The sequence below is a fragment of the Lissotriton vulgaris genome, chromosome 4_1, assembly GCF_964263255.1.
Source record: "Lissotriton vulgaris chromosome 4_1, aLisVul1.2, whole genome shotgun sequence".
Taxonomy (NCBI): domain Eukaryota; kingdom Metazoa; phylum Chordata; class Amphibia; order Caudata; family Salamandridae; genus Lissotriton; species Lissotriton vulgaris.
Window position 1 is genome coordinate 1,912,160,158 of NC_141691.1, and position 24,739 is coordinate 1,912,184,896.

Consider the following 24,739-nt stretch of genomic DNA (forward strand, 5'->3'; position numbering starts at 1 on the left):
GCAAGCAAAGGTGCATGGACGTTCACAAGTGCCCACAATAGTTGTTCCTCCCGAAGTAGGGGCACATTTGGAAATCGACAATGAAGCTGAGGTATCATTGGAAGCCACTCCTCCTGATGATCATTCATTGTCTTCCACATCCCTAGCAAGGAAAAGATCAAGGGGGGTGTCTACATCTTCTTCAAGCCCACCTCGTTCTGGTGCAAGTGATCTGTCTTGGGAACCACGACAACTGCGGTCTGACAGTGAGGCAGAGGCACACCATGATCTGCCACCGGTACCTAAGCGTAAAAGGAAGGTCGTCCAAAAACTCAAACCTATGGAGTGTGATGAGGCTCAACAAGAAGTGACAGATACTGCTGGTGATGAAGCCTCTCACGATGACGACGAGGCAGTCATCACAAAGGTCACTGCAGCCCCACCGGGCATGCAGCAAAGAGACATTTTGACCCTATCCCGAGAAGCTGCTGAGCGTGATGATGATGTCGGCGAGGAGGCAATGGAAATGGAATCATTAGATTTGGAGTTAAGTAGTACACCAAAACCTACCGCTTCCATATTTCTTCCTCGCAAGAAGGTACCCACCTCGTCCTCGACCTCAATTCGTGGTGGTGAAAGTGCAAAACGTACTGAAGTTCGGCAATCCACATCCTCCACTTCATCTGTCATTAGCAGCAGGACCACCACCACCAGTATCGCCGCCTCCTCCGGCCCCCGAAGACATTTCAAGTCTCCAGTTTGGGACTTCTTTAGTGTTTGCCCAAAAAAGGAAAACGTAGCCATTTGTAGCCTTTGTAAGCTTCGATATAGTCGTGGTAAGCTTGGTTCTAACTATGGTACCGGAGGCCAGAGAGGTCATCTTGAGAGAAGGCACCCTGTCGAATGGTTTCCGCACCTAGAGGCGGTCAAGAAAGCCGGAATTGCACGTAATGAAAACGTTGATTTGTCATCTGCTGATGACGAGGAGGTAGAAGAAGACGATTCAAACACTTCACTTACACCCAGTTCCCATGTCAGCAGCACACCCCATGGGAGCCACACTAAGAGTGTGGGAGAGAGTGAGACATCAATGCGGAAAAGTTCATCAGCGAGCGTAACTGGGTCGAAGAGATCATCATCATCCCGTAAATCATTGGTCCAGGGCAACATTAAAAAGATGTTGTTTACAGAAGCGCAATATGAACGCAACCACCCAATGACCCGTCTGTATAACACTAAGCTGGCTAAAATGCTAGCTCTGGACCTTCTCCCTTTTTCTTTTGTAGAAGGGGTTGGTTTTCTAGAATTAGTGACAGTGCTCTGCCCTAAATGGAAGGTTCCTAGCCGGTTCTATTTTGCCCGAGTTGCGGTTCCAGCACTACATGAAGATGTTCTGAAGGTGATTGGGGCAGCTTTGGAGAAGAGTGCTGTTCACACTATACATCTGACAACAGACATGTGGACCAGTGGCGCAGGCGCTGATTACATGTGCATCACTGCACACTGGGTCTCTTTTTCAGGGGCTAAAGCAAAGCTAAACTCAGGTGTTGACACTAACATTGTTTTTAAAGGTGCTCGGAAACATGCAACACTAGCCATGTTTGGTTTGGAGAAACGTCACACAGCAGAAAACATTTTGGATGTCTTTAACACAAAGGTCCTTAACTGTCTGTCCCCACTAAAACGCAAGGTTGGTTATGTTTCCACAGACAATGGCTCCAATATAGTTAAGGCCATGAGGGACGGTTACTATTTCAGAGTGCCGTGTTTGGCGCACTGTATAAACCTGGTTGTCCAAAAATTCTTGGGTAATAAACGCAGTGCAGCGTACAGTGTATTGGACAACTGCCGAAAAATTTGCAAGCATTTCAGGCATTCTTTTAAGGCCCGCAAGCAGCTGAGGAGCATGCTATATCAAAGTCAAATGCCAGTGAAAGCACTCATCCAGGAGGTGGTAACACGTTGGAACTCAACCTTCTACATGCTTGAGCGTCTGTATGAGCAGTATACGCAACTCGATCAATTTTTCTTGAAAGAGGGTATAGAGGAGCTGAGGATGGGTGGGCCGCAATGGAACATAGTTGAAAGCCTAACACGCATGCTTCGTCCTTTTGAGGTCTTCACACGTGCAGTCAGCAAGGAGGACTCTAATTTGGGAAAAGCTATCCCATTGTTGTACATGCTGGAGGACCAACTGAAGGAGGTGTGTTCTGTGTTTCGAAAAGATGACAAAAAGAAAGACTCTTTGCTTCTGGCTGAGACATTATTAGAGCTCCTACAAGGTGATGAACGTCTTCAAAAGATCCACTCAGAACAGCATTACATTTGTGCTACTATTCTGGATCCACGCTACAAAAAGGCGCTGGCAGGCAGAGCATTCTTTCCTTTTGCTGATGAAGATGTTACAAAGTACAAACGTTGGCTAGCCTTGTCAGCCAAGAAGTTTGAAACAGAACGGCTGGAAATTGAAGGAAATGGCAGTACATCAGCAGGCCATCCCCAGTCAAAACAATCCACTTCTGCACCTGTGGCTGTGGCACAAGTGACCTCTCAGCCGTTAAAGACACCGGCAACCGCATCATCTGCACGAAAGGCAGCAGAAACATTGGAGGCTGAAGAGGATTGGCTAGCTCTGCGTGGGTTTGGTTCTCAAAAGGCCAGAGGCACAGCAAGAGCTACGCAAAGTGGAGGAACCTTGGAGGAGGACCTTGAGTCGATGGTGAAGGACTATCTGAATGACTCCACAGAGGTCTATGTTAATTCTGACCCATTGGCGTATTGGCATGGGAAAAAAGAATTGTGGCCACAGCTCACCAACCTGGCTTTAAACTACTTGTCTTGCCCACTCGCAAGTGTGTCTTCTGAACGGGTTTTCAGTGCGGCTGGTGGGATTGTAACTCCCAAACGGAGCCGCCTCTCGCCCAAAAATGTGGAGAGGTTAACAATGATCAAGATGAATCAGCACCTCATACCACCAGATATAAGAGTACGAGAGAGCGTGCCGGATGAAGAGGAGGTGGCCAGCACCATAGATGAGGGAATTTCTACTCTGTCAGGTGGCACTGACCTCACCCGGGCTGAATTCGCAGAGTATGATGACGAAGCCTTATTCTTATTCCTGGACCGTGATTCCGACTTCGAGCCCTGAAAATGAGACAACGAATCAATAACTTTCTTTTTCATCCTTATTCACTTTTATTCCTGTGTGTCTGTCTTTCTTTGTTGTGCACAGTTAATATAATTCAAACTTTAATCAGATAATCACAAAGACAAGCCCATCAGCAGAACTGTCTTCACTTGTTTGCTAATTTATTTGAAGGTGCCGCAGTCTGCATTCCTCAGGTTCACAAGTTCAGAAGAACATGCTCCTCTATCCTCCTCCTCCAGACTCCTATTTCCATCAAAGCAGAGGGCTGGTTTACGCCCAATGAAGAAAGACTCAGCACTTGTGGGGGTGTTGTTCTACCTCTTTGCAGGTGAGTTGACGGGTCTGGGGCCATTGCTGGGAAGCACTAAAAGTGGTTTGTGCCAAATCCGAGGCGGAAATTTTTTTGTGTTTTTGATGACTTGCTTGCCTTTGAGGTGCTCTTAGGGGGGGTTCCGTCTGTTTGTGGGTGAGTTTCATGGTCTGAGAGCATTGCTGGGACACTCTAATCTTGATTGCATTTGCTTTTCAGGAAATCCGTCGTGCCAACCCCGACTTATGGCCCAGCTACGCAGCGCGTTTGGACCGAAGGCCCAGAAATATTGCAAGTATGAGAGTTTGCTTTTGGCCTGTTTGGGGGTGTTATACTTCTTGGCGGGTGGGTTGCCGGGTCTTGGGGCATTCCTGGGAAGGTCTAATACCGGGTAGAAGTGGTTGGGACTAAATCCAGGCCGATTTTTTTTTGGGCTATTTCTGACATTTTGCTCTATGTAGCGTTTTCGGGGGCCTGTTTGGGGGGCTTCCTGGTGTTTGCGGGTGAGTTTCGTGGTCTGGGAGCACTGCTGGGACACTCTAATCTTGATTGCATTTGCTTTTCAGGAAATCCGTCGTGCCAACCCCGACTTATGGCCTAGCTACGCAGCGCGTTTGGACCGAAGGCCCAGAAATATTGCAAGTATGAGATTTTGCTTTTGGCCTGTTTGGGGGTGTTATGCTTCTTGGCGGGTGGGTTGCCGGGTCTTGGGGCATTCCTGGGAAGGTCTAATACCGGGTAGAAGTGGTTGGGACTAAATCCAGGCCGATTTTTTTTTGGGCTATTTCTGACATTTTGCTCTATGTAGCGTTTTCGGGGGCCTGTTTGGGGGGCTTCCTGGTGTTTGCGGGTGAGTTTCGTGGTCTGGGAGCACTGCTGGGACACTCTAATCTTGATTGCATTTGCTTTTCAGGAAATCCGTCGTGCCAACCCCGACTTATGGCCCAGCTACGCAGCGCGTTTGGACCGAAGGCCCAGAAATATTGCAAGTATGAGAGTTTGCTTTTGGCCTGTTTGGGGGTGTTATACTTCTTGGCGGGTGGGTTGCCGGGTCTTGGGGCATTCCTGGGAAGGTCTAATACCGGGTAGAAGTGGTTGGGACAAAATCCAGGCCGATTTTTTTTTGGGCTATTTCTGACATTTTGCTCTATGTAGCGTTTTCGGGGGCCTGTTTGGGGGGCTTCCTGGTGTTTCTGGGTGAGTTTCGTGGTCTGGGAGCACTGCTGGGACACTCTAATCTTGATTGCATTTGCTTTTCAGGAAATCCGTCGTGCCAACCCCGACTTATGGCCTAGCTACGCAGCGCGTTTGGACCGAAGGCCCAGAAATATTGCAAGTATGAGATTTTGCTTTTGGCCTGTTTGGGGGTGTTATGCTTCTTGGCGGGTGGGTTGCCGGGTCTTGGGGCATTCCTGGGAAGGTCTAATACCGGGTAGAAGTGGTTGGGACTAAATCCAGGCCGATTTTTTTTTGGGCTATTTCTGACATTTTGCTCTATGTAGCGTTTTCGGGGGCCTGTTTGGGGGGCTTCCTGGTGTTTGCGGGTGAGTTTCGTGGTCTGGGAGCACTGCTGGGACACTCTAATCTTGATTGCATTTGCTTTTCAGGAAATCCGTCGTGCCAACCCCGACTTATGGCCTAGCTACGCAGCGCGTTTGGACCGAAGGCCCAGAAATATTGCAAGTATGAGATTTTGCTTTTGGCCTGTTTGGGGGTGTTATGCTTCTTGGCGGGTGGGTTGCCGGGTCTTGGGGCATTCCTGGGAAGGTCTAATACCGGGTAGAAGTGGTTGGGACAAAATCCAGGCCGATTTTTTTTGGGCTATTTCAGACATTTTGCTCTATGTAGCGTTTTCGGGGGCCTGTTTGGGGGGCTTCCTGGTGTTTGCGGGTGAGTTTCGTGGTCTGGGAGCACTGCTGGGACACTCTAATCTTGATTGCATTTGCTTTTCAGGAAATCCGTCGTGCCAACCCCGACTTATGGCCTAGCTACGCAGCGCGTTTGGACCGAAGGCCCAGAAATATTGCAAGTATGAGATTTTGCTTTTGGCCTGTTTGGGGGTGTTATGCTTCTTGGCGGGTGGGTTGCCGGGTCTTGGGGCATTCCTGGGAAGGTCTAATACCGGGTAGAAGTGGTTGGGACTAAATCCAGGCCGATTTTTTTTGGGCTATTTCTGACATTTTGCTCTATGTAGCGTTTTCGGGGGCCTGTTTGGGGGGCTTCCTGGTGTTTGCGGGTGAGTTTCGTGGTCTGGGAGCACTGCTGGGACACTCTAATCTTGATTGCATTTGCTTTTCAGGAAATCCGTCGTGCCAACCCCGACTTATGGCCTAGCTACGCAGCGCGTTTGGACCGAAGGCCCAGAAATATTGCAAGTATGAGATTTTGCTTTTGGCCTGTTTGGGGGTGTTATGCTTCTTGGCGGGTGGGTTGCCGGGTCTTGGGGCATTCCTGGGAAGGTCTAATACCGGGTAGAAGTGGTTGGGACAAAATCCAGGCCGATTTTTTTTGGGCTATTTCAGACATTTTGCTCTATGTAGCGTTTTCGGGGGCCTGTTTGGGGGGCTTCCTGGTGTTTGCGGGTGAGTTTCGTGGTCTGGGAGCACTGCTGGGACACTCTAATCTTGATTGCATTTGCTTTTCAGGAAATCCGTCGTGCCAACCCCGACTTATGGCCTAGCTACGCAGCGCGTTTGGACCGAAGGCCCAGAAATATTGCAAGTATGAGATTTTGCTTTTGGCCTGTTTGGGGGTGTTATGCTTCTTGGCGGGTGGGTTGCCGGGTCTTGGGGCATTCCTGGGAAGGTCTAATACCGGGTAGAAGTGGTTGGGACTAAATCCAGGCCGATTTTTTTTTGGGCTATTTCTGACATTTTGCTCTATGTAGCGTTTTCGGGGGCCTGTTTGGGGGGCTTCCTGGTGTTTGCGGGTGAGTTTCGTGGTGTGGGAGCACTGCTGGCTATATATACTTTACTTTGCAAGAGGTTTGAAGCAAATCCATGGTGGCTGAGGGGACTTAGGGCCTAGCTGCAGAGCGCGCGCGGAGTGATTTGGGAAATTTGTGAAAAAGTGACTAAGTCCCCATTTTTGTACTTTTGCTCTTTGGCTGTTTGGGGGTCTTCTACTCGTTTTCTCCTGGGTTGACGGCTCTGGGGCCATTGCTGGGAAGCTCTAATACCGGATAAAAGTGTTTTGGACCAAATCCCAGGCGGAATTTTTTTTGTGTTTTTGATGACTTGCTTGCCTTTGAGGTGCTCTTAGGGGGGGTTCCGTCTGTTTGCGGGTGAGTTTCGTGGTCTGGGAGCACTGCTGGGACACTCTAATCTTGATTGCATTTGCTTTTCAGGAAATCCGTCGTGCCAACCCCGACTTATGGCCTAGCTACGCAGCGCGTTTGGACCGAAGGCCCAGAAATATTGCAAGTATGAGATTTTGCTTTTGGCCTGTTTGGGGGTGTTACGCTTCTTGGCGGGTGGGTTGCCGGGTCTTGGGGCATTCCTGGGAAGGTCTAATACCGGGTAGAAGTGGTTGGGACTAAATCCAGGCCGATTTTTTTTTGGGCTATTTCTGACATTTTGCTCTATGTAGCGTTTTCGGGGGCCTGTTTGGGGGGCTTCCTGGTGTTTGCGGGTGAGTTTCGTGGTCTGGGAGCACTGCTGGGACACTCTAATCTTGATTGCATTTGCTTTTCAGGAAATCCGTCGTGCCAACCCCGACTTATGGCCCAGCTACGCAGCGCGTTTGGACCGAAGGCCCAGAAATATTGCAAGTATGAGAGTTTGCTTTTGGCCTGTTTGGGGGTGTTATACTTCTTGGCGGGTGGGTTGCCGGGTCTTGGGGCATTCCTGGGAAGGTCTAATACCGGGTAGAAGTGGTTGGGACAAAATCCAGGCCGATTTTTTTTTGGGCTATTTCTGACATTTTGCTCTATGTAGCGTTTTCGGGGGCCTGTTTGGGGGGCTTCCTGGTGTTTCTGGGTGAGTTTCGTGGTCTGGGAGCACTGCTGGGACACTCTAATCTTGATTGCATTTGCTTTTCAGGAAATCCGTCGTGCCAACCCCGACTTATGGCCTAGCTACGCAGCGCGTTTGGACCGAAGGCCCAGAAATATTGCAAGTATGAGATTTTGCTTTTGGCCTGTTTGGGGGTGTTATGCTTCTTGGCGGGTGGGTTGCCGGGTCTTGGGGCATTCCTGGGAAGGTCTAATACCGGGTAGAAGTGGTTGGGACTAAATCCAGGCCGATTTTTTTTGGGGCTATTTCTGACATTTTGCTCTATGTAGCGTTTTCGGGGGCCTGTTTGGGGGGCTTCCTGGTGTTTGCGGGTGAGTTTCGTGGTCTGGGAGCACTGCTGGGACACTCTAATCTTGATTGCATTTGCTTTTCAGGAAATCCGTCGTGCCAACCCCGACTTATGGCCTAGCTACGCAGCGCGTTTGGACCGAAGGCCCAGAAATATTGCAAGTATGAGATTTTGCTTTTGGCCTGTTTGGGGGTGTTATGCTTCTTGGCGGGTGGGTTGCCGGGTCTTGGGGCATTCCTGGGAAGGTCTAATACCGGGTAGAAGTGGTTGGGACAAAATCCAGGCCGATTTGTTTTGGGCTATTTCAGACATTTTGCTCTATGTAGCGTTTTCGGGGGCCTGTTTGGGGGGCTTCCTGGTGTTTGCGGGTGAGTTTCGTGGTCTGGGAGCACTGCTGGGACACTCTAATCTTGATTGCATTTGCTTTTCAGGAAATCCGTCGTGCCAACCCCGACTTATGGCCTAGCTACGCAGCGCGTTTGGACCGAAGGCCCAGAAATATTGCAAGTATGAGATTTTGCTTTTGGCCTGTTTGGGGGTGTTATGCTTCTTGGCGGGTGGGTTGCCGGGTCTTGGGGCATTCCTGGGAAGGTCTAATACCGGGTAGAAGTGGTTGGGACTAAATCCAGGCCGATTTTTTTTTGGGCTATTTCTGACATTTTGCTCTATGTAGCGTTTTCGGGGGCCTGTTTGGGGGGCTTCCTGGTGTTTGCGGGTGAGTTTCGTGGTCTGGGAGCACTGCTGGGACACTCTAATCTTGATTGCATTTGCTTTTCAGGAAATCCGTCGTGCCAACCCCGACTTATGGCCTAGCTACGCAGCGCGTTTGGACCGAAGGCCCAGAAATATTGCAAGTATGAGATTTTGCTTTTGGCCTGTTTGGGGGTGTTATGCTTCTTGGCGGGTGGGTTGCCGGGTCTTGGGGCATTCCTGGGAAGGTCTAATACCGGGTAGAAGTGGTTGGGACAAAATCCAGGCCGATTTTTTTTGGGCTATTTCAGACATTTTGCTCTATGTAGCGTTTTCGGGGGCCTGTTTGGGGGGCTTCCTGGTGTTTGCGGGTGAGTTTCGTGGTCTGGGAGCACTGCTGGGACACTCTAATCTTGATTGCATTTGCTTTTCAGGAAATCCGTCGTGCCAACCCCGACTTATGGCCTAGCTACGCAGCGCGTTTGGACCGAAGGCCCAGAAATATTGCAAGTATGAGATTTTGCTTTTGGCCTGTTTGGGGGTGTTATGCTTCTTGGCGGGTGGGTTGCCGGGTCTTGGGGCATTCCTGGGAAGGTCTAATACCGGGTAGAAGTGGTTGGGACTAAATCCAGGCCGATTTTTTTTTGGGCTATTTCTGACATTTTGCTCTATGTAGCGTTTTCGGGGGCCTGTTTGGGGGGCTTCCTGGTGTTTGCGGGTGAGTTTCGTGGTGTGGGAGCACTGCTGGCTATATATACTTTACTTTGCAAGAGGTTTGAAGCAAATCCATGGTGGCTGAGGGGACTTAGGGCCTAGCTGCAGAGCGCGCGCGGAGTGATTTGGGAAATTTGTGAAAAAGTGACTAAGTCCCCATTTTTGTACTTTTGCTCTTTGGCTGTTTGGGGGTCTTCTACTCGTTTTCTCCTGGGTTGACGGCTCTGGGGCCATTGCTGGGAAGCTCTAATACCGGATAAAAGTGTTTTGGACCAAATCCCAGGCGGAATTTTTTTTGTGTTTTTGATGACTTGCTTGCCTTTGAGGTGCTCTTAGGGGGGGTTCCGTCTGTTTGCGGGTGAGTTTCGTGGTCTGGGAGCACTGCTGGGACACTCTAATCTTGATTGCATTTGCTTTTCAGGAAATCCGTCGTGCCAACCCCGACTTATGGCCTAGCTACGCAGCGCGTTTGGACCGAAGGCCCAGAAATATTGCAAGTATGAGATTTTGCTTTTGGCCTGTTTGGGGGTGTTACGCTTCTTGGCGGGTGGGTTGCCGGGTCTTGGGGCATTCCTGGGAAGGTCTAATACCGGGTAGAAGTGGTTGGGACAAAATCCGCGCGGAAAAGCCTTTAGTTTTGGCACTTTTTGTAACTTAGGGTTCGTTAGGGTTAGCCCTAGCAGCAGGATTGCATGTGTTTCGGGGTGTTCTAGATTTTTCAAACTGAGTTCTGGGGTCTTAGAGCACTCGTGAGAATGTGTAATTTTGGTTGCAAGTCATTTGAAGAAAATCCATGGTGGGAAAGGGGGGATTTGGCATAGTTAAAGAAAGCCTTTGCCACTATTCTTAACTTAGGGTTCGTTAGGGTTAGCAGTATTTCTATTGCATGTGTTTGAGTGGGGGGGATTTCGAGTCTTGGAGCGATGCTGGCTATGGCTACTTTTGCTTGGTTGCTTGCAAGTGGTTTGAATGCAATCCACGGTGGGTAATGGGTAATTAGGGTACTTCGGCCTACTTTTACTTTCAAAGTAAGTTTTGTCACCAGTTTTCTGCTAGGCCTCGTTTTTTGAGATTTGATTGGGGGTCTTCTACATTTTTGCGACTGGCTTTAGTAAGGGTCTGGGTGGGAGCACTGCTAGGAAGATCTAATTTTGTTCTAAAACACAGTTTACAGTACACCTAGCTTGAGGGGCAAGATCCGATACATTAATTTGCCCATACATCCTTCAAAAGGTGACTCAGAGTACGCACTTTCAAAAACATTGTACTGTCTACTAGGAAAAACAAATTGTGACTTTTTGCACTCCACAGCCTACATGCCTTATATTTATTTATCAGTGGTGTTGTAATATTATATCACTTCCTGTTTTTCGTTGAATAATTACAGGCCGGGTTTCAGTCTCTGCAATGGGGAAAAAAGGATGGAGTCAGGCTTCACAGTAGCGAGCCACAATTCAGCATCAGGCAGGCAGTGGACAGGGTGTCTTCTGGTGACCAACATCGATGGACGAAGCGTCGGCTGCAATGGAGGAGTGCCGCTAATAGGAGGATTTTTTTTCTGCGGGCAACTTACTTACCACTTCCAACAGGACCACTACAACCACATAGATACAGTATCCCTTGCCTTTTTCTCTGACTGTGACTGCATTTCTTGGCTCTCTCTCTGCTTCTACATTGATCCCTTAACACATCACTTAGTCCACTCCACTATCACATCTGCACCACACATAGTCATTTGTAAGTGCTCCTACGTAATTCGCAAGTCGCAGCACGCCCCAGGCCGTAGAGGACTGGGATGGCCCCAATGATGAAGCATGTCACCAAGGGGCAACCCTGGTGAGTGAGGGGACACCTAGAAAAAAAGCAATTTCTCCTTTTCTATCTACTATACCTTTTGTCAGGTTACGCAGCCCCTAAGCGCCTACCGTACTATGAAACTACATTTCCCATGAGTAGGCGGGAGACTTGCAGACTATTTAGTGAGACTATATGAGAGTACCCTTGTATGTTAGGACAGCACTTCACTGATGCCTGTCTTGTTTTCTGTTACAGGTATCCTTTCCCTGCTGACCCTACCTTTACCCATCCCACATTTTTTATTTTAGTTTGTTATTTTTCTCCCCCGCCTAATGCCTCGAACACCCTGTGTTTACACTTCTGGGTGTTGGTGACATTTGGAAGTGGAACCATATTTGCATCGACTGGATCACGGGGAGTAAACCTGACACCTTCCAGACCAACCCCATTGAGTGTTGTTGTGAATGGATTTATAGTGACCAGCAAGGCTCTCAGGTATCTGGCTACAGAGACCTTATGTTGAATATAGTTATCAATATTTCCACCCACGCCCTGTACTGTCGCATTCTTTCTTCCACAGTTGTCGAAAGTACTAATTACTTTTAACTGACATGCATGCAGTTACAGTAGTGTATGCACTTTCAAAGATTGATGGATAGGTTTGTACCCAAAGATTTGTTTATGTTCACAATTGTTCGTCCATGCTGTGCTACTTTTTCTTGTCTCCCAAAACCTTTCCCAAAAACCCCCGTACCCATCCATTTTTCAAACCCTAACCCTCTTCCCCCGGGCTGTGTGGTTTTGATTGATGTGTGACTAAATTACAGCAATAAATCCACACACTTGCTGGGGAGGATAAGGTGATAGCAACAGGCTGGTGAAGAAATCCGATGATATATTCTTACTCTGCTTGACAAAGACCCATGGCTAATGTCAAAGAACTTCAACCGAATTAGTTATACTTTAACATTTGTTAGGCTACAACGTGGCACTGTTCTAGTGTACTTCTGTCACCTGCTATATTCTGTATTGTACCTTTGTATTGCTCAGGAGCACAAACCAGATTTCATTTTCTTTTTTTCATAGGCAAGCAACTGCCACTGTGTCACACCACTAGTACCACCGCTATGAGGAAATTTTATCCGCCCAGGATTGCCAACCTTATTTGCTGTTTCCCGTGGAGCCAGCCCTGGGCCTAGCCCTACTTGCAAACAGAAATTACAGGTAAGATAGGCGTTTGGTTGGAGGTAGTATAATGGAGTATTAGGAGAGACGAGAGATTTGATTGACGGTAGTACTACTAAAGTCCTAGGACTATTCAGGAAAACAAACTTACTGTTATGTTAAACCCCCACCCACCAGACTCAAAAGCAGTAAAAAACAGGTATGGTCAGATAAAGTTTCAAAAAGTATATTTTTATAGCCCTAACAAAAGAATCTCCCGCAAGACCCTCCCTAACCCCAACGATTGTCCTTCAAAAGTCCCCAAAAATCACAACTCCCAATTCCCACCCCCCAAAAGTCTCTAAAAAAGGGGCAAGGGACACTATGGCAGGGTGCTGTTGGAATTAGCAGCCAGGGCATCATGCTCCTTGCGGAGGGTGGCAAGTTCGAAGCGGAGGCCCTCCACCACGTTCTTATAATTATGGACCTCCTGCTCCAGGTAGGACAGTCTGAGGGATAAGCGGCGCCGGTGTGCCTTGCAATTCCTGTGAGGGGCAGCTGCTTTCTTTGCTGCTGGGCGGTGGCGTTTGGCTTTGGTAGCCCGGCTCCGTACCGCTGGAGCACTGCGCTGGCTGGCAGCCCGCACGGAGGAGGAGGCAGCTGTCCCAGTGGACGTTGTTGTTGTTCCAGACTGCGTCTCCTCCTCCTCCAGGGCCACCAGCCGCCGATATTCAGCAACAGTGGCATCCAGCCTCCGTTGCCGGGCCATTCGAGCCTGCTCCTTCCTCCTTGATGGTGTCTTGGATTTGGAAGGAGCAACTACATGAAAAAATAAAGACATAGTCTGTAACCAATGCTCCTTAAGATTAACACAAAATGATTGAGCAGAAAGTTGTCACAGTACAAGTAGCAAATTGAAAGCACAGTGCATAACTATTGAGGACAGTATCTATGTAACCTCCGACTTCTTCATCCTTGCTCTAACATTAGTGGGAGTTTAAGGAACAAATTCTACGAGCACTATGGACTTCTATTACAGTCGACTATGACAGTACACCACTCTTATTCTTCTTCTTCTCTCTTGTTTAGGACAATTGGTACGTTATCTTATGCAAGCCGGCATAATGCCAGCGCAGTGAACTTGCACCCGAGAAAAACAGACGCACACCATGGTGAGTGAGACAGACTTGCGTTACTGTACCGGTCCAGTACATGCAGGTGGTGAAGCTCTTACTTTTCTATTACGGGTGGCACTGAGAATACTCTGTTAAAAGGGCTACTGCTTAATTAATTTAGCTTTCACCCTACAGTGCAAATGAGTATTAGAAAAGGAAAATGAAGAAGCTAAATTATCTGATTATCTATCACTTCACATGGGATGTATTTGATGACATATGGGATGACTTTAGGTGCTTTGCTTATTATTGAGTGAACAGTGATACCCCCACACATGAATGACGTACTACTACTAAACTAAAGTTATTAAGGGAGGTAGGGAGTGCCCACCGTAATAACTGGATATATGCTGTGCTTGCAGTTGCAATACAAACTACTGCTACTATTCATGGTAGTCTTTGGACAACGTTACAACTTCTTTTCCTTGCCTTTCCTACACTGGAACGGACGTGCGGGTGCGGTGTTACATGCTCTTCAAAGTAACACTTAGTTCATCCAGTGACCGTCTACTCTCTCTAGATTCACATATGCTATCTAAGAGTCAGATAGTACCATGAATGATCCAGGCATCCATCCATTCAAAGTATATTGCACACATACAGTTTCTGTCTCACCCACCCAGGCTGTTCTCCTTCCACCCATCCTTGCTTCATCATTCACCCAGCCATGCACCATACCATTTTCTTACCTTCCCAGCCACCTCGGGGACCAAGCAAACACATATCATTCTTCTTTGCCAGTCATCATTACATTTCTCGTGCTTCCACACTTACTTACACCCTTCTTTCGCTTTTCGTTCATCCCATCCATCAAGTTCACCTCAGATCTGATTGGGATTCTTCTCGCCAAAAACTTCACAGCTAAGTCGAAGTACATTTAGAGGAGGCTACTACCTGCTTTTTTTATAATACACCCGTGCAGAAAGCACACTCTGCAGTCTTCAATCTCAATGACTAAGGAATGTATAGCTTACCTCTGCCCGCCACCACCGTGTGAACCCTCACAGGCATGTCCTTTTCCGGCACTTGCACCGCCTCCTCCCCAGAGTTGTCCTCCTCGTCCAATGCCACCACCTCCGCGCTGGCCCCGTCTCCAGATGTTCCACCTACAAAGTACATTTAATAATGTTAGAATACACCACTCACTACTATATAATATTTGGTCTAGGAGGAAGAAAGAAATGTGAAAAAAAGTGTACAATTTAATAATTTTTGACTGTCTACTCTAGAGTAAAAAGGTCCCTTTTTCCAGGGAAGGCTGTTGTCTTGCTGCACTTTTTGGCACAACTGATGAATGTTTGCTTTTTACTTTTTAACACGCACCACTTTTTCTCCTAACAGACAGAACCTTGACTTCTAAGAACACGAGCAGGATCAAGTTCAAACCAGGTGAGAGCTCGGCTCGACCACAAGAAATGTGTCCAATTAATCGTCAGCACTAAGCACTTTTCCATTTTCAGTTACACGTTCACTTTTATGACAAACTTGAATTTAATAAATGTGTTTACTTTTAATAAAGCTTTTAAACTTAAATAGAGTCTGTGGTTTTTGGTCCTCCAGACTAGAGTGGATGAGCTAAAGGTTTTCGAATTTTTGCAAGCATGAGTCCGTGCCTCTGCCATCGGTGACTTTGGGAGCTAAATGACTCTGCCACACTATCTAGTCAGTAAGGAGATTGGGGCCGGGGTTCAACTACAAAGTCTGTTATCACTGAGGTATGTGGAAAGTCTAACAGTTACAGCACCTATTATAATTGATAAGCTAAGCGATGCATTATTTAGTGTCCATAGTTCTGTTTGTGCAGATTTGTCCCTGCAACAGTAGTAGAATGGATTGTCCTATCCAAACCAAAAGTAAAGTAGTATCTTATTATTTCTTGGTGGTGGTCATTCACCTTTTTATTGTTGGCAATGGTCAAAGCATAAACATTTAGAATACTTGAAAAGACAATATGGACAATCCCAGAGGACTACACTCAGTGCATAGAGCTATTGCTGACTAGAATGGGAGTCCAATGGAAATGCCAAATGTGCAATCTTAGTTAGCTACACAGACAGACTAATAAGAATAATCTAGTAATACCACACGGAGTCATAGGGATAAGAATTTAGATCCTGTCTACAAGAAGATCAAAGACGATTTAGAAAAAATCGAATGAGGAACGCTAGGAAAAAATAAGTACTCTATATTAAAATTAAAACTTACTGGGGCCAGCAAAGGAGCCCTCGACTGCCCGGTCCTGGCCTGCATCGACAACAGCACCCTCCTCCTCCTCCTCCTGTGTCCTCCTCTTGCCCCTGGGGGAAGCTGATGTACAACATGAAAGAAAGAAAAACAGAAAACATGGATGATATTTATTTCTCAACCAAATCAAACATTTAAAAAAGAACTAACAAAGTAACAAAATATTTTTGCGAAATAGCAAATAGGGAACGACTCCACGGGATATATTATTGACCAATCTCATGTGGTCGACTACGTCATTACTTTAGTATTGCTTGATTTGCGGACCGTCGAATTGGAAACTACCCTATGTAACTCACTAAACAAAGTACTAAAAAGGTTTGCCTAGGATTGGCAGGCAGCAGTCCGCAGCACGCAAAGTGACAGCCAAAGTCCATTGTGATTGAAGATCAGCGACAACACTAAAGTTTCCTACTACATTCACCAGTCATTAAAATACTCAAACTATTAATCCACCACCACTATTTCTTCTTATCGCCATGTGTACAAAGGAAGGACTGGACTTGAGTCTGTAGGGGCTGATTTATAAGGCCCTTGCGGCTCTTTTGCTCCATTGTTGCGTGACTTTTGTGACGCAGCGACAGCACATAAGAGGCGCAATGGTGCGGCGTATATTAACAACGTGACGCATCTGGGATATGCATCACGTTGTAAAGCCCTGCGCCAATAGGGGTGTTCCGGCGCAAGGGAGGGCGTTCCTGCGCAGGAACGCATCCTAAAAGTGGCTGAGGGAAATCTACAAGATTTCAATCAGTCACTTTGAGGACAATGATGCGTGACTCAAACCCTGCGCCTGCTTGAAGCAGACGTACGGCTTGACGCAGCATTGGGGAGATAGGGCACCCCAGAGAATTGATGGAGCTGCACCATCGTTGCGACGCAACTCCAGCAATGCGCCACCTTTACGGCACAGATGCGTAACGCTTTGGTGACGTTTTGGGCCCATGGCGCGCCGCATTGTAATACGGCGCACCATGGGTGATGGTGGCGTGACGCACAATTACTGGCGCATCCCTGCAACTTTGCAGGGATGCGCCGGTAATTAAAAATCTGAACCTTAGTGTGTAGCATTGCGCAGTTCTTTCAACTACACTCATACATAATTTCACAGGCCAATGAAATGAACACAAAATCTAAAACAAATAAGCATAGTAGCAACACTACTGAGAAGGAGAGCAGTGTACCTGAAATGCACAGAAGATTTTGAAATAAAATGTACCTACAATGTAATGAGCAGCATTATTGCTCTTGTAAAAAAAACAAAAATTTGCAATATAATAACACAGCAGGAGAAAACATAGTAGTAAAGACATAGCTACTACTACTCACCAAGCCCGGGGATCTCAAGGCCAAGGAGGTCGAGCAGATCTCGCTCACGGGTCAGGACATCCGTCCAGCGGTGGGTGGCCTGGTTGTAGGTGCGCCAGACCCGAGAGTGGTGGTAAATGGCCTGGCACACCTTCTCCCACCGCTTCCGGCGCTCCCGGGCCCCGTACCCGGCACTGATCTTGCCGCCTCCCATGATGGTCCTGGGGAGGCGGCGCTGAACATAAAAAATGAGCTGGCCCACCTCCTCCGGGGTAAAGATCTCCCGTGGCATCACTAGCTCCCCCCTCAAACGCCCGCACGGGAGCCGGACACGGGGTGCGGGACCCTTCCCCTTCTCGGGATGCTTCCCGGCTCCCTTCACCATGGTCTGGGCGGAAAGGAATAAAGAAAATAGAATAGGGAAGAGAAGAAAAGAAAAGAGTTTACAAAAGTAGTTTAAAATTAACCAAAAGTAGCAGTAAACACAAAAATATAGGGCTAGAAAAATAGAGGGATAGATAATAAGTAAAATAGATAAAAAAAAACTTCAAACAAGCAAAGGATGGCAGAGATTGACAGAGGATACAAAGACCATGCCCAGAACCATAGCAATGAATGAGAAACAAGATGGCCGCGCCCGTTCACGACCGCGCGGGTAAGTTCGCGCGAGATTTTCCTTGCGAACACGCGCGAGACTGTACTGGCAAACCGCGGACTTTGCGAGATTACACTTCGCGCCCGGAAACGGAAATACGTCAGGCAAACAAGATGGCTGCGCCCTTGCACGACCGCGAGGGTAACTTCGCGTCTTGCGCTACGAGCGGCTCGCAAAAACGCACAAAACCTTGCCAACTAACACGCTGCAAAAAAAACAAATTGCATATTCGCACGAATTTGCGGCTTCCGAATCCGATCTTGCGCGTGTTCGCACCCCGCGAACCCCGCGAAATTGCAGAAAAACGAGTTTTTCAAAAGTGAAAGCACTCGGCAGGGGCAAGAGTTCAAACTCATCATTAGTAACAATTCCCGGTAGTGCTTCCTGACTGGGGCCCCTCCAGAATTCAGTTGCTAGTTGCAACAATTGTATGACCCTGCTCTGACCCTCACAGCAGGCTCATACAATAGCTACAAGTAGGCCACAAAGAAGGTCCTGGGGAAAAAAAATGCACTGCAACAGAAAGCAAAATTACAGATAAGGAAGCAGGTGCCAGACTGGAATTTTAAAACAGTGACACATTAATAAACTAACCCCAAATTAATTCATCTGAGTTGAAGCAGGGATGGTGTGCTTGCTTTTCCCCCCCATAATCTACAGTAATGATGAACCAGAGGGTGGCATTGATGTAACAGAGGGTTGCAGTGGTGAAACAGAGGGTGCTGGGAACCTGTGATGATGAACCAGACGTAGAAACAACATAATTCGCGACCGTTGCGCGACGAAATGTAAGTTCGCAATTGCGAACTGGTACGAAACCCTCGCGAACTGGCAGAAATCCTTGCGAACACAAAAAAAAAAAAAAATCCGCAAATTCGCAAGAATTCGCGGATTTTGCGGATTGCGAGTTCAAAAATCCGCAAATTCGCGAACGCGAGATCCGCAAAATTCGCTCATGCTCTGAATTCATTATTATGGATTGAATACCAGCTGCTTTATGTAATGTGTATCTTCCAACTGCTTTGTCGTTGAAGTATGTCGCAAAAAATTCAGAGTACTTGAGTGTGAGCCAAAATGAAATGGATTTTTTGTGGCAGTAATGAACCTTTTTAAATTCAAACTTGTCTTGTGAGAGTTAAAATGATTTCTTTGATTCAGAATCCAGGTTTAGTGTCTGCATTCGATACAACTGTATAAGGCCACTAATGTCTTTTAAAAGTGCAACCATTATGCCCACTAGGCAACAGATAGTGTTCAACTCAGTGGACCATTGCATAATTGAAAAATAAATTAATGTGTCTACCATTCAACACTGAATTGGATCTAGAGTGATACAACTGTTTTATCTTTGTGGTATGCTCTGATTTGGCATTGTATATTCAAAGTTCTTCAATGAGCTGACATGGCTTGTTCCCTGTGCCTCACCAAACTGTCAACAATAATCTTACATTTCATTTGCACAATTGACCACATAAGTATGGTTTTTCTGATTCTTTACATGTACATGTTTCTGACATAAAGAAAGAAGACACACTGCTCTGTGCTAAGGTGAATGGAGGTGTGCACTTCTCTAGATCATTGCCCATAAAGGTTCAACCTCCTAAAATTGGTGTACCGTCAACTATTAAACATTAATTTATCTTCCTATGAATGGAACTGCAAATTAGGTAGCACAGAACTATAGAATCGATGCACATTAGTGGAACAAATGTATTTTTATGAGATCTTTTTTCTCAGGGTCCAGAGCATTTAAGTTAATTGCACGTCTGGATCATTTGTTATTGTACCATCAGGTGACACTTCAAGTGAGCAATAGGAATGACAAGGCTCATGAAAGCATTTTCATTGGCTAGTATGATTGAAATCAAGGATATAGATTGTGCTGCACCAACTCTGTCCTGCATTTCATGTTCATTTAATTTGGTGTATAGGCCACACGGGCAATGAAGAATATGCGTAGCTGAATTCAATTTTTCCGAACCTCACCTTCTCATTTTTAACCCCTTCGGCGGGGGCTAATTCCCCCACGATGCGGGGGGGAGGGGACTGCACGCTGCGCGGGGGTGCTTGTGATAAGTTCGGCTCGTCATGCAGTATGGTGGCGCTGTGCTCATGACGAGCTAAGCTCGTCATGACTCCGCCTACTCAATGGAACGTCCCACACAGGAGGGGATTTTTATCCGCACGTGAATGAATCCTTTTTCCACAGCTGATGAATGCCTGAATATTAAGGTTAATGAAATGCCCCTGACATGGCACACAAAAGTGGTTACCATCTTGCAGCACAAGATATGATTCTGTTGTCACTAAAGTCAATGGACTAAGACATGATGTGACACATACAAACATGTCAGCATTGAATTTCAACATGATGCACCCAATTGATTTGGATTCTTCAGTGCTGAACGCAGCAATTGTAGCATTCTGATAATACTTTTTATGTCTTTGGAATTGGTAGATGTCCTAGGGATAAGTCTCTTGGTAGAAGCCCAATGGAAGTCCTTCACTACCTGGAATGTCAATGGTCATGTGAACGTAGGATACAGCTGACTTCTTCATTGTATCTGCAACCAACAATAACTATGAAGCTCAGACACAACAAGAGTGGAAATGTATATTTGGCCTGATACCTGATATATGAGACCAAGGGGTCTATTAGTATAGCAGGCGGATCGCCACTGCCCATATGGAAGTGGCGATCCGCCCGCCATTTCCCACTGCACGCCTACCATTTCCCCCGCCATATTACGATGGTGGGGGGACCCCGGCGGACAAAAGACGGTCCGCCGGTTTTCCGCCCGTCGATGAGTTGACCGGGCGGAAAAGGGGATTAATATGGTGGCGGTGTCGGCAAGACATATTAATATGCAGGCAGGGATATGCATGCGGGGGCCCGGGGCGGGCCCATGGAGTTTTGGGGGGAAGGGGGTGCACACATTGGCATGGAGAAGGTGGCAGACACCAAGTGGTGCCTGCAACCTTTTGCATGCCAATGCACAAGGTGCATCCACAGCATTGTGGCTGACGGTGTTGTGAGCACCGACCGCCACAATGTTGTGGCTGGGGAATGCCACCACCACGGTGGCATCTCGATTGCAGGTGCCGGACTGCCGCACCCCTGGTGGATGGTCCTGCATACCGTTTCGGAGGCAGGCGGACTTTGTCCACCAGCCATCGTAATAGACCCCCAAGTGTCTTTACCAATTCACTACACCTGTCTTATTTCAATAGCTATTATTCAAGGAAGTTAATGGTATCATTTTCTTTAAATCCCCACTATATCAGGAAATGAGCTGTCAGGTAGAAGATTCATAATAATGGCTTGTTTTTGGACAGAGCCACATATGACCCCTGTATGTACAGAACCTGTGTGAATGGTGGTAAAACTACCATCCTACAAAGGGCACATGAAAAAAGGTTGACATCACTGTGCCATCTTGCGGTAGAAAATGTAATTGGAGTTGATAAGCATTATAGGTGGCATGCTGTTTATTGACTTATCTTCTCATTCATTTGCGGAAAGAGCTCTGGGTATGGTGGAACCTACAGCTGCTACTGTAGAACATTGTTGTTCAGGTGTCTCATTTGCTCTGTATGTCCTAATGAGAGCCTGGCTTTGCTTTTTGAGTGTTCTAATTTCAAGGTGGACTTGGCTCCAGTCATGGATAAAAAACACAACACCATAGCTGTAGCAAAGACCGTGATTTTGAACTGGTTGCTCTGATTCTGTCAATGCTGGTTATCATGCTACAAAACATCAAAATGCCAAATTGGGTGTTGAACCCTTTAAATCACTCATGTCTCATATGCCATTTCCATACCATTAAAGAAAGCTATTTGAACTTTAAATTGGGATTCCTGATTTATATAAATCTTCGACTGGTTTGTGTGTATTCAGAATTTGGACTTGTCCTGATGAAGCAACAACTTAATTAATAGACTAGGGGCCATATGTACGAACACATTTTCCCATAGACACACAATGGGTAAAACCCTTTGATACATCTGGCCCTAAGAAACACGTATTGGCTTGATGTACATTTCTGTCAACATTTATAATATAAATGATTTCCTTTTAAAATATCAAGAACTTTGAGTTTCACATCCTTTTCACTCTAAACTTCAGAAACCGCCATAATTTATATTGGTTAGAAAGCCCTGCCAGTGGGAGATTTTATATTTAATTCCAAACTTACTCTCACAGGTATTCACGTATAATTAAAGTACTTAAAAGGGCCTTTCTGACAGCCATAGTCTTTACAGAATAGTTAGTGTAATACCAGCAGTGTTGGACAAATGTGCAATTATTTAGACCTCAGGAAACCTTGAGCCACACAATTATATTTGGCCCTCCCTTTAATAGATGTGGAGCTCCACTCTGCCACCTTCACCACTATCAGTTCTTTGACTCTATTGGAAGGATCTATTCTGTTTTAGTTCCTCTCCATGTAGGGGCAACCAGAATGTTTTGGGGTGATCCTTGAGAGCTGTGACTTGCATCCTTACACCCATGTTATTGTGTGCTTTTGACACTTAACAACATTTTCCCGAAAATGTTAATCATGATTGACATGATGAGGAATTAGCAATGATGAAAGGATGAAGGTTCCATAACCTTTGAAAATGACATGAGCTAGTTTAATTATTGATCTCTAATTTATGTTAATTTGTCTATTATCCTTTAGTTTAATTTTCATTTTTTTTGTAAAAGATAGGTTTAAAAAGAATGTGTTTTTATTGTAAAATTCAAATCTTTTTGCTTCATGTATGTATGTTGTATCAAACAAGTATTGCTTTATTAAGACTATGATAATATAGTAATTTGAATCAGATTAAACACAGTATTCTAATAGCATGCAGAGTATTTGGTCAAACAGGTGACATTTAACAATCCAATAAGCAATTCTTTTCATTCAACCGAAGACATTGTGCAGTGGCAGGAGTGCATATCTTTTATGTGTCTTGAGACACTTATGATGCTTTATGTCAGTCCGATAAAAAAAATTGGAATGGCAAATGTGACCAAAACATGACATATCGAGCAATGTAGTGTAGTATTCCTTATTGTTGTCCTGGGTTTGTTAGACTCCTTTCAGAACCAGAACAACAGAAAGGAACATAGAGTGTTCTGAATTAAGATTTGATGGCATATTTTTAACTGATGAACTAGCGTCTTGACACCTCTGGGTAAATGTGTTGTGCTATATAAATATATTTTTCATTTAATTTAATTTCAATGGAGTTCCATGACGGGGGTCCGATGTCAGTTGGAGGAGGCTGGTTGACACGGAGGGCAGCTCTGTATTATGAAATAAATTACGAATAAATTTCACAGTACCTCAACGTTGGTATGGCGTTTTCCTTTGGAGTACCACACTTTTGATGGCGACAAGTAGTGGAGCTGGCAGAGAACCTGCGTGTTCCTCGAACTCTCAGAGGACAGAGAGTTAACTTCAAGTACTTTGTCAGGGCTTCGGCCTTCCCCAATGTGCACTGTGCTGACAGTCTTTTCCTCAATGTGGTTCCTCATTTTTCGTCCTCAGAGCCTTCAGCGCGGAGCCATCAGGCACAGCTACACTTGTGCATGGTGCGTAGTGCTGCATTCTACTTGCGTTTCAGTTATTTCGGACATTAGTGAGGAGCAAATTCTTGATGTCACAAGCTGGTTATTGCGCATGTCCTTCGTTGTTCTAATCCCCGTTGCGCATGTTCCTGCACCTTGATGATTACCGTAGAAACTTGGAGGATATTCATTGCTAAGGCTCAAGCTTCTTGTTCGCCACCGATTCGCATGGTTGTTACATCATGCCGCAGCATTGTATAGGCTATTTGTTGCTAAGGCTGCTGCATTGTGCTCCTGAGTAAGTCCGATGGATCCGTTGACAATGTTGTGTGATTTTTCACCAATGCACACAGCTTTGTACATCTTGGGGTGATACATTTAACAAGGACCACTGGAAGAAGTTAGTCTTGCGACCTATTTCTCACTGATGCACACAGGTATTGCTGTGTGTGTAACCAACTGGACCTGGTTCTTCACCAGTTGAATGCTGATTCACATGGCAATCTAATTTAATTGTGCATCATTAATTTCTTTTGTTATTACTGCATGTTATGTTTTCATCTGTCACACCACACAAGTTTGGTTTGTTTAAACCTGGTTCCCTATTTTTGTATTAATTATTCTGTAGTTACACTGCATTTTTTTCATCTCAGCATTTTTTCGTGTAGTGGACCATGAACTCTGTAAATACTCCTCCACCTGGTTTGGAATCACGAGGAGAACCTCCTGTAGGATGGAAAAACTGGTTTAATGCTTTGATGCTTTTGAAACTTATGTAGGGGCCATAGGAGCTCTGAGATTTTGAGATTTTGTCCTGAATGGAAGAAGTTTTTATTGCTACATTCCTTGAGTTGTGAAGGTCATGCTATTATTAAGCATTTACCAAATATAGAGGATTCTGATGTCCAAAAACATGGACAAACCTTTTGATGTTCAACCTAGTATGGTAATTTTAAGAGAAAATTTCCTTACGAGGAAGCAAATGATAGGGGAAAACGTTGACACATATGTTATTGCTCTCAGGAGATTGGTGGCTGACTGTCATTTTCAATCATTTATGGATCAATTAGTATGTGATCAACTCATTTGTCACTCTTCCAACAAAACTATACAACAACAGTTGTTGTCCTTGAGCAATCCTATGCTGGAGGAAATGTTGAGTATAGCCAAGAGTTTTGAAACATCCCAGTTGTCTGTTTTGAGGAAAATTAAATTTTACATGGCCAATGTGTCCCCTGCGTGTACCCCAACGTTTAGTGTACTTGCATGTCACCCATGCATTTTCCCTTTATGGCCTGAATAATGAGGCCTCTGCATTTGCGTCCCACATTAGGATGCCAGCCACCAAGTCTTTCATAAAAGAAACGTTAATTTTGCACCGAGGCCCATGTGGCCCATGTGTTTGCATTGTGCACGTTTAATATATCGAGAAGAACCCATTTCTCCATTGTGTGGCTCAGCCAGAGCCAGGACCCGAATTAAGGTTTCATGCCTCCAGACACTCTGAGGGCTGCAGCTACGTATCCCTGACCTTTGCATATTTTTGTCTAAGCCGAGAGGGGCCCAGCACGGGGTGCCAAGACAGTATTTTGCACAACAGTTATCTGCTTGCTCTACAGAATCACATTCCTGCCTGGTGCAGAAGGTAAACAGAACCCGTCTGCCGAGATAGGGCCTAACCTTTCTGTCT